The 8,145-nt window shown below is 36.7% G+C and overlaps 1 long non-coding RNA gene across 1 annotated transcript; it reads left to right on the forward strand.

Annotated features, from left to right (window-relative positions):
- Positions 1–1,187: 1,187 nt before the first annotated feature.
- LOC148127300 (uncharacterized) lies at positions 1,188–7,582 on the forward strand. Its single transcript, XR_015742192.1, has 3 exons — positions 1,188–1,246; positions 1,821–2,996; positions 6,678–7,582. It is a non-coding gene; the product is annotated as an uncharacterized LOC148127300 (long non-coding RNA).
- Positions 7,583–8,145: the final 563 nt, after the last annotated feature.

An 8,145-nucleotide genomic window follows, 5' to 3' on the forward strand; every position in this document is an offset into this window, starting at 1 on the left:
GATGATGGGTGTGGTGTTGTGATCCAAGCCCCCCATCCCTCTTGTCATGCATACATATAAAACAGGCAGAGGTTTGGTTGTGATGCAGGTCCCACCATCTGGCTGGTTATGATCAGCCTCCTTTGGAGGAAGCTTCTAAGCCCTAATGTGGCTTGTGGCTTAATACAAGGTTTGATTCAAATTATGTGGTGGTGTTTTTTTAAATAAAGTTTTATTATAGTTTTCTTCCTCTTGTATTACAGCTTCAATTTTATAAATGTGATATACTGGTTGTATCAACATTATACATTATGCATTCTAATTCTATTATACCTATAATAGATACAATTCAGATTGTTAAGGTCATTAACCATGGTTCATGATTCAAGGATATGTGTGAAGCAGGTGAGTAGATTCAATGAGAACTATCAAAACTCATTGGAAACAAAACCAGCTTTTTGAGCTAGTAACTTCACAACAGATCCAGCTCACCTCTTCAGTGAGCGTCAGTTGCCACCAGTTATTGATGTTAGTGATTTTACATATCTGGATTCCTTACTTGCGTCTGTTTTCTATCAGTGTTTAACATTGGTGGGGTTTTCTTGCTCATTTGACGTAGCTTTTCTCAATTTTGTCCTTCTCTTTTTCTGCATGCCTTTACAGGTATATTCTTTCCAGTACGGATATCATTGCCCAATGCACATCCCGCTCCAGGCAGGATAAATAAACTTCACTGAGCTGAATTTTTGAACCTTTACCTGTTGGGTGGATACTGCCTTGTACACCTTCAGTAGTGAATTTCTCTTACAAAATGTTGAAAAGCAGGAAGCAAACAAGAAGCAATAATAATATAAATTTTACACTACTTAGTCTAAATATTACTATCTCTATATATCTATATCTATCTATCTATAACATACATACATACATACATAATACATACATACATACGAAACACAGTTTTCTTGGACAAGATGGATGGATGGATGGATAGATAGATAGATAGATAGATAGATAGATAGATAGATAGATAGACAGACAGATAGATGGAGAGGGAGAGATATAGATGACAGAGAGGGAGGGAGGAATAGCTGAACAGTGACTCAAAATGTTGCTGATTGCTCCATTCTAAATGCCCTTCCCTCTCAGTCATGTGACCCAGACAGGAAGTATATAAACCTGCTTTGTTCCTCCCAGCCCTTGTAGAAATACGTATAGATGCACAGAGGTGCAACATTCATTCCATAGCAGAAAATGAAATCACCTTGTATGTATACTATTGGTAAAGAGTTGGGAAAAAAGGATTACTCCGTCTTTTTATTCTTTTCAAATCCAGCAAAATATTTGTAAGAAATTAGATAGAGGCTTAAGACTTTGGCTAATAGACAGACTTAGTATAAAGAAGTTTCTGAGGTGATCGAACTGGCTAGATATTATATTTTTATGACATATTCTCTTGGTGCTCTTCAAAAAAAAGTTGTAGCTAGTTACTTCCAATTAGGATGAGAAATACTTCCTATGGGGTTGCTGCTCTTGATGCTTGGCTTCTTTTCTTGGGTATGCTTTCATACTCTTTCCAACTCCCTTGATGATCTCCTTGTCCTCATCCTCCCTCCCTCCATTGCTATATACACTTTCACCTTAAATCCTAATTTCCAGAGGAGGTTGAGGATGAAATTTGGGAAGGGATTTCTTAAACTGGATTTATTTCCAGACAGTTTACACATGGGAGGCTGGCAGATGATGGCTGCAGTGCCGAAAAGGCTATAAAGCTTATTCTTGTTCTTACTGTTTATTTTATTACTCATACTTCAACATTCTTACTCTTTTCTTTTCTGCAGAATGACCCTGCTAACCTTGAAAGGAAAGTGATGGGGATATATTATGGGAATTTCCCAAACTGTGCATACTGATCCATACTGAGGCATATTAGCTCATGTACTGAAATTAATAAACACAGTTGGGCCTAAGGAAGTGTTAGGCTGGAGGGCCCTCTTTCTGGGAATCAGGAAAAGAAGATGGGATAAAGGGCATTCTTTCAGAGTTGAATTGGCACCTGAGGATTGAAAATTAAAGTAGCTAGTTTTCTTGAGGAGAAAAGGTAAGCCTTTCCAGTACATAACTGGTGGGTATTATTTGATCCCAGGATTATTGAGCTGATAAATTAGTGTCTTTTCCTTAATTTAATTCCTTAATTTAATTAATTTAATCCTGCATTGTAGGGAATTCTCATTCCCCACCTCCCAATCCATAGGTGCTGCCTTTCATTTATGGATAAATAGACTTGATCTATGCTCAATATTTAGTAAATTCTGCAATCTGATTCCACAGATTCCTATCTTGCAAACTTCAGCCTGATGTCTTATCTTCAGTAGTGCTTATTGCTCTTTGATATGCTAAGAGCAAGGGTGTCCTTGGCCTAACCAGGAGAATCTGGTAATCAGGGAGTGGCAATAGTGAAAGAACTGGAAGAGTTCATGGTTATTTATTAATATCAGACTGCCTCCAATATTGCAGGCAGGAGCTACAAGTCACAGGTAATCTATGTTTTATATACAGAATGCAAATAAGGAGAAGAAAATGGCTGTGGTTGAGTTTAAGCCATTCTATATATTGGTCTAATAAAAATATTAGACATTGTTTCGTCCCCGGACGAGTATAATTAATTTTGCTTTTGGGTGAATATTGGAAGTGTAAAAGTAAAGAAGGAACTTTTATCATCTATGGTGGACATGTGATAATGCAGCAAATTTTTGAGTATAATTCATATTTTAATACAGAAATTTTTGAAAATAAAGATAATGATGAAACCAGAAATTTTCCTTTTCCTTGTAATGGAAAAAGACTTGGAGAAAAAATTGGGACTTTGATACTATATATGTTGACAGTAGCAAGACTATTGTATGCACAAAAATGGAAGGACACTTCGATTCCTACCATGTACAAATGGTTTCAGAAGCTGATGGAGTTGGCTGAAATGGCAAAACTGACTATTTCGATTAAAGAAAAGAATGTAAGTACTTTTATTTCCACATGGAGACCACTTCTGAACTTTGTGCTTCAAGTGGAAAAGAATGAAACTTTTATTTTGGGTTTTACTGATTAGACTGATAGATCGTTATAGAAATGGCTAGTTTAAATTATTATAAAAAAACAAAAAGTTATGATTTGATGTTAATGCCTTATATTATTGCAACAGACAGAGTTGGAAATCAATGTTTCTTTTTCTTTTTTTCTTATCCTTCCTAACTTCCCCGCCCTTCCTCCCCACTGTTTTCCTATTTACTTTCACATTTTGTATCTTATTTTATCTTATAATTAAATAAAAATGTTAAACTTGAATTTTGCTTTTGGGGGTATTGTTATTATTAATAATAATGAAGTGAAAGAGGCTATAACATTTAGCACTTTATTTAACAGTGTTATACAGAACAATTATTGCTCTTTAGATTTCTGTCATTTTAATATTCCATTTATCAATAATTTTAACATTTAGCACATTTTAGGTCTATCCATACAGGTAGTCCTCCACTTATGACTGTAATGGAGCCTACTCATTATGATAAGTTATGATGATTGTAAAAATAATGGTCAGATGAATGACTGATTTTACTCTTTTGTGGGGGAGGAATGTTTAGCAAATGCAGCAATTGTAAAGCTAATGCTATGGTAATTAAGCAAACCAATTGTTCACTAAGGGCTGGTTTTGCTCAGAACCAGAAGTAAATGCCAGGTTTTGGCAAAAAACATATAATCTGATCATATGACTGCAGGATGCTGCAAACAGCCATAAATGCCAAGAGCCTGAAATGTGGTCATGTAACCAGGGAATCAGCTGCCAGAACTTTAGAACAGCATTATAACTACTTCTGGTAAGCTCTGTCATAACTTTGAATGTTTGCCAAGCAACTGGTAAGCTCTGTCATAACTTTGAATGTTTGCCAAGCAACTGGTAAGTTCTGTCATAACTTTGAATGTTTGCCAAGCAACTGGTTATAAGTTGAGGATTACCTATAGTTTCAAGTACATATTATATGTCTATCCATAGCTTCAAGTGTCAGGTTTCATCAAAAGATATTTTGGGAAATTAAAAGTAAAGCTGGATTAACTTGTGTATCCCATAAAACAACTTCATTTTGTTGAGGTTTACAGAGGGCCTGAAAAAGCCTGGCTGTTTGAATGAGAAACAAAGAGATGTTGTATCGGAATGAAATCCAAAAGCAAAGTTACTTTTAGATCTAATCAGCTGTCATATGCCTACCTCCAGATGCATAATAGAAAGCCGATAGAAGATTTTTGCAAAATATGTATTACTAACTCGATACCTGTGCTTCACTACGAAGCTTTGTGGTCGGGCTTAGTTTTCGGGGAGGAAAATAAGGGGGGAAAATCTGCCTCTGCTTACCAGCATCCATCAGTATTCATCTGGCTAGTGTCCTGTCAGTGTGTGAGAGAGTTCAGGGCTGTTTGGAAACCGAAATAGTATTTGCTGTGTGAGCAAGAAAGAGACAGCAAGGAGCCTTGGATGGCTTAGCTCAACTGTTCTGTACTAAAACTGCTTGGTGCTGTGAAACTAAAACTGAAACTCCTCTCCTCTTGTGTTTTGCATTTGGAACAGATTTCTTTTCAGGTGGGGAGGGGGAGTAGAATTCCTTAGCATCAGAGCGTGTTAATAATAATAATATACGAAATACTAATGCTCTGATGGTCATTTTGAAAAATCCTTAGTGAGAAATCAAGAGGAACATATGTGCCAAATTTCAAGTTTGCAGGCTTTACGGTTCTGGAGATTTTATGATGATGTGAGTGGTATATCGCTTTTATATCAGAGGTGGTATTCAGCAGGTTCTGACCAGTTCTGGAGAACTGGTAGCGGAAATTTTGAGTAGTTCGGAGAACTGTTAAATACCACGTCTGACTGGAGATTTTACAGTATCCTTCTCCTGCCATGCCCACCAAGCCATGCCCACAGAACCTGTAGTAAAAAAATATTGAATCCCACCACTGATTTATATATAGAGATGTATTTATAGATGAGCAGTGTGGTGGCTTGCTTCTCACTCAGAAAGTTGAGAGTTCAGTCATGGGTAGCTGCTTATGTTTTTCTCCCAGAGCACATACAAAAAAATAAATAAAATGCTGTGAGCTCCATGTTACAACAGAAAGAGCATCCAGCCAGTAAATGATGAGCTCCATCCAGTCACCCCAACTCAGCCCTGAATTAAGGGATTATGGGGTTGTCTATAAGGAGTTTAATATATGATTTATATCATATTTGTTTCCTCTGGTTTCATTTTACACTTTGGGGCTACCACCCTGTAATACAAGAATAATATAATGAGGAGAGGTATCAATAAAGCAAGAGCCGAGCTTCCTTTCCTATACAAAAGATTGAAACTCACTGATTAAAATGACAACAAGCCAACAAAATTATGCCAAGGTAATCACAATACAAGAGGATATGTGATAAGAATGGAATGTGGGTATCCATCAGCTGATGTTGTATTTCATTTCTAGACTTTCCAGTTTTGTGTTTATTTGGTCTTAACCACAAGGAGCTGCTCTTCTTAGGAAGAGAAGACGAGGAAAGGCCTTCTTAGGAAGAGAAGACGAGGAAAGGCCTTCGGAGAACCATTTCGGTGGAACTGGAGAAATTAAATGATTAAAGACACAGTGGTCCATTGAGCAATTAGTCTCTATCAGGGACTGTGCTGGACAAGAGGCAGATTTTAACACATGACTCAAGTGTAGGTTTAGCCATTGGTCAGAACCTTTAGTTTTATTTTAGGAAAATTCTGGTTGATCATTTTTTTTCCTAATATGTTTTGGTTCTTGTATTTCTTGCAACATTGCTAAAGAGAGAAGTCTCCTCTAATCAGCTAAAGAAGTCAATTTTACTACTCTAGCAAAATAGCAGCAGCAGCTCAAGAGAATCAAATGTTTGAAATTTGTATGGTATCAGGATCAACGTACATGGGCCACTTTAAATGTGTTTATCTCTAATATGTCCTCATTTCTGTCCTAATTTTGTGGTAGCATGAAGGGGAAAAATTGGATACTTGTCAACCCCCTCCTAGATCAATCAATATTTACTTTAGCCAAGGCATAGCTTTAGAGGGAAGTATCTTTGAATCCAAGCTCTTTGCTAAGATAAAAACATGTGGAATTCTTCTAAATAAAGACAACTTAAATTGAAGCTGAGGAAAAAGACCCTGAGGTTAGCAGCCTCTCAATTTATTACAATTCGGAGAAAGAGAAAAGTTGAGAAATAACTGAAACAGAAAGAACAACTCTTTTTGAGAAAGTACTACCTCTGAAAAGACAAGTCACATGACCGCAGTGACTTCAGTCTGATCTTTGATTTATTGTGCTGTGCTGACATTTTTGTTTTAACAATTCTATACAGTTAGTTTAGAATTCATCTGTATCCTTCGATTGTGCACAAAGGGATAACTTTTCCTTAGAATCTAATTTGAAGCTTTCTCCAGCATCTATAGATCCTGGCAGAAACTTATTTGTAGCACACGGGTGGCCTTCTGTGGTCAGTTGGGAGTCTTACATCTTCTTCCATAAATTTCATTTAAAAAACAACAAGCAGCTATTTTCCCATAATCTGAATACCTCTACCACTGATTTCCATAACTACTGTATTAAATGTTTGCATTTCAAATTTTAGACTTTTTTTCCTTAAAGGAGAGCTTATTTTGCCTTTGGAGAAAATCATCTATTCGACAAAGAAAGAAGGAAGGGCTGAAACCCTTAAATACATGCATATACTCTATATGGGCAGCAAGCTGCATCACATTGACCTCTTGAACATTAGAAGATAGGATAGGCTTATGACAGCCCTATATCTCTCAAGGTTAGAGGGAGGAATCTAATGAGGTATCGAAGCAAGTCATAGAACATAAGAGATGGCAGCCAGAATTATTCAGCTGCTTTATCAAACTCAGAAGGCAGGGCAGGTTGTGATCATCTAAAGGACTTTGTGAGAAATGGAATCAGACCTCCAAGCATTTACTCCTCAAACTCAGCTGCTCTGTACACAAGCATCTTATTAAATAAACATTATCATGGACGTCAGACAATGATTTGCAGCCTATGGGACATGGACATTGGCATGCTACCTACTTTTACCAGAATGCCTTCAAAACCATAACTGTGAAAAATTGCGTGACACTATTTATCTTTCCTGACCTCCAAAGATCTTCTTTACTCAAGAATTGAGTCCTACTCCATGACAGAAACTTGATCTTACCTGCCCTTTCCACATTTAGGAACTCTGTGAACCAGTCTTGAATCAATACTTAGGTTCTGATGCCTAATATGTCTTGGAATGTGACAGAAAAAAAGTGGCTAATTGAATGATACAGGAATGCTGTTTATACAACTAGGGTACTTGAGAATTACCACCAGTCTACAGATGAATGCTGGCTGAGTCCTGGGGTGAATTCAGAAATCTGTTGTCAAAAAAGAAACAAGTACCTTTGCAAATAATTGCAATTGCCCACATTGAGTTGTGTGCCAATAATTCTTACTCTTCAATTTTTTGACTCTCAACTTTGACTATGCTTTTCATTAAAACACTTTTATTGCATTCCAATGTTGACTTGATTATTCTTTTGCCTAATCAATCTATGTGTTGATTTTACCTGCCTGACTCATCTCCCTTTCTCATCTCTTATGGGGATCAGAGAGGAAGAGAGAAGAGCAGAATAACTAATCATTGTATAATAACTCATGCTTACTGAAAGCAGGCCAACAGGCCTGGATGCAAGACTATTTCATATTAACCTCTAGAATAGAATGGAATGGAATGGAATGGAATAGAATAGAATAGAATAGAATAGAATAGAATAGAATAGAATAGAATAGAATAGAATACTTTATTGGCCAAGTGTGATTGGACACACAAGGAATCTGTCTTGGTGTAAATACTCTCAGTATACATAAAGAAAAGGTACATTTGTTAAGGATCAAGAATCATAACGTACAACACTTAATGAGAGTCATAGGGTACAATCAACAATCAAATCATACCAGGAAACAGTCAAGTGGGAGGGGATGGGTGATAAGGAGTGTTGAGAAGATTAACAGTAATAGTAGTGTACACTTTGTAAATAGTTGAACAGTGTTGAGGGAATTGTTTAGCAGAGTGATGGCTTT

The sequence above is a fragment of the Pseudonaja textilis genome, chromosome 2 (genome assembly GCF_049901715.1).
Source record: "Pseudonaja textilis isolate UNSWEBS1 chromosome 2, rPseTex1.2, whole genome shotgun sequence".
NCBI classification, from domain to species: Eukaryota; Metazoa; Chordata; class Lepidosauria; order Squamata; family Elapidae; genus Pseudonaja; species Pseudonaja textilis.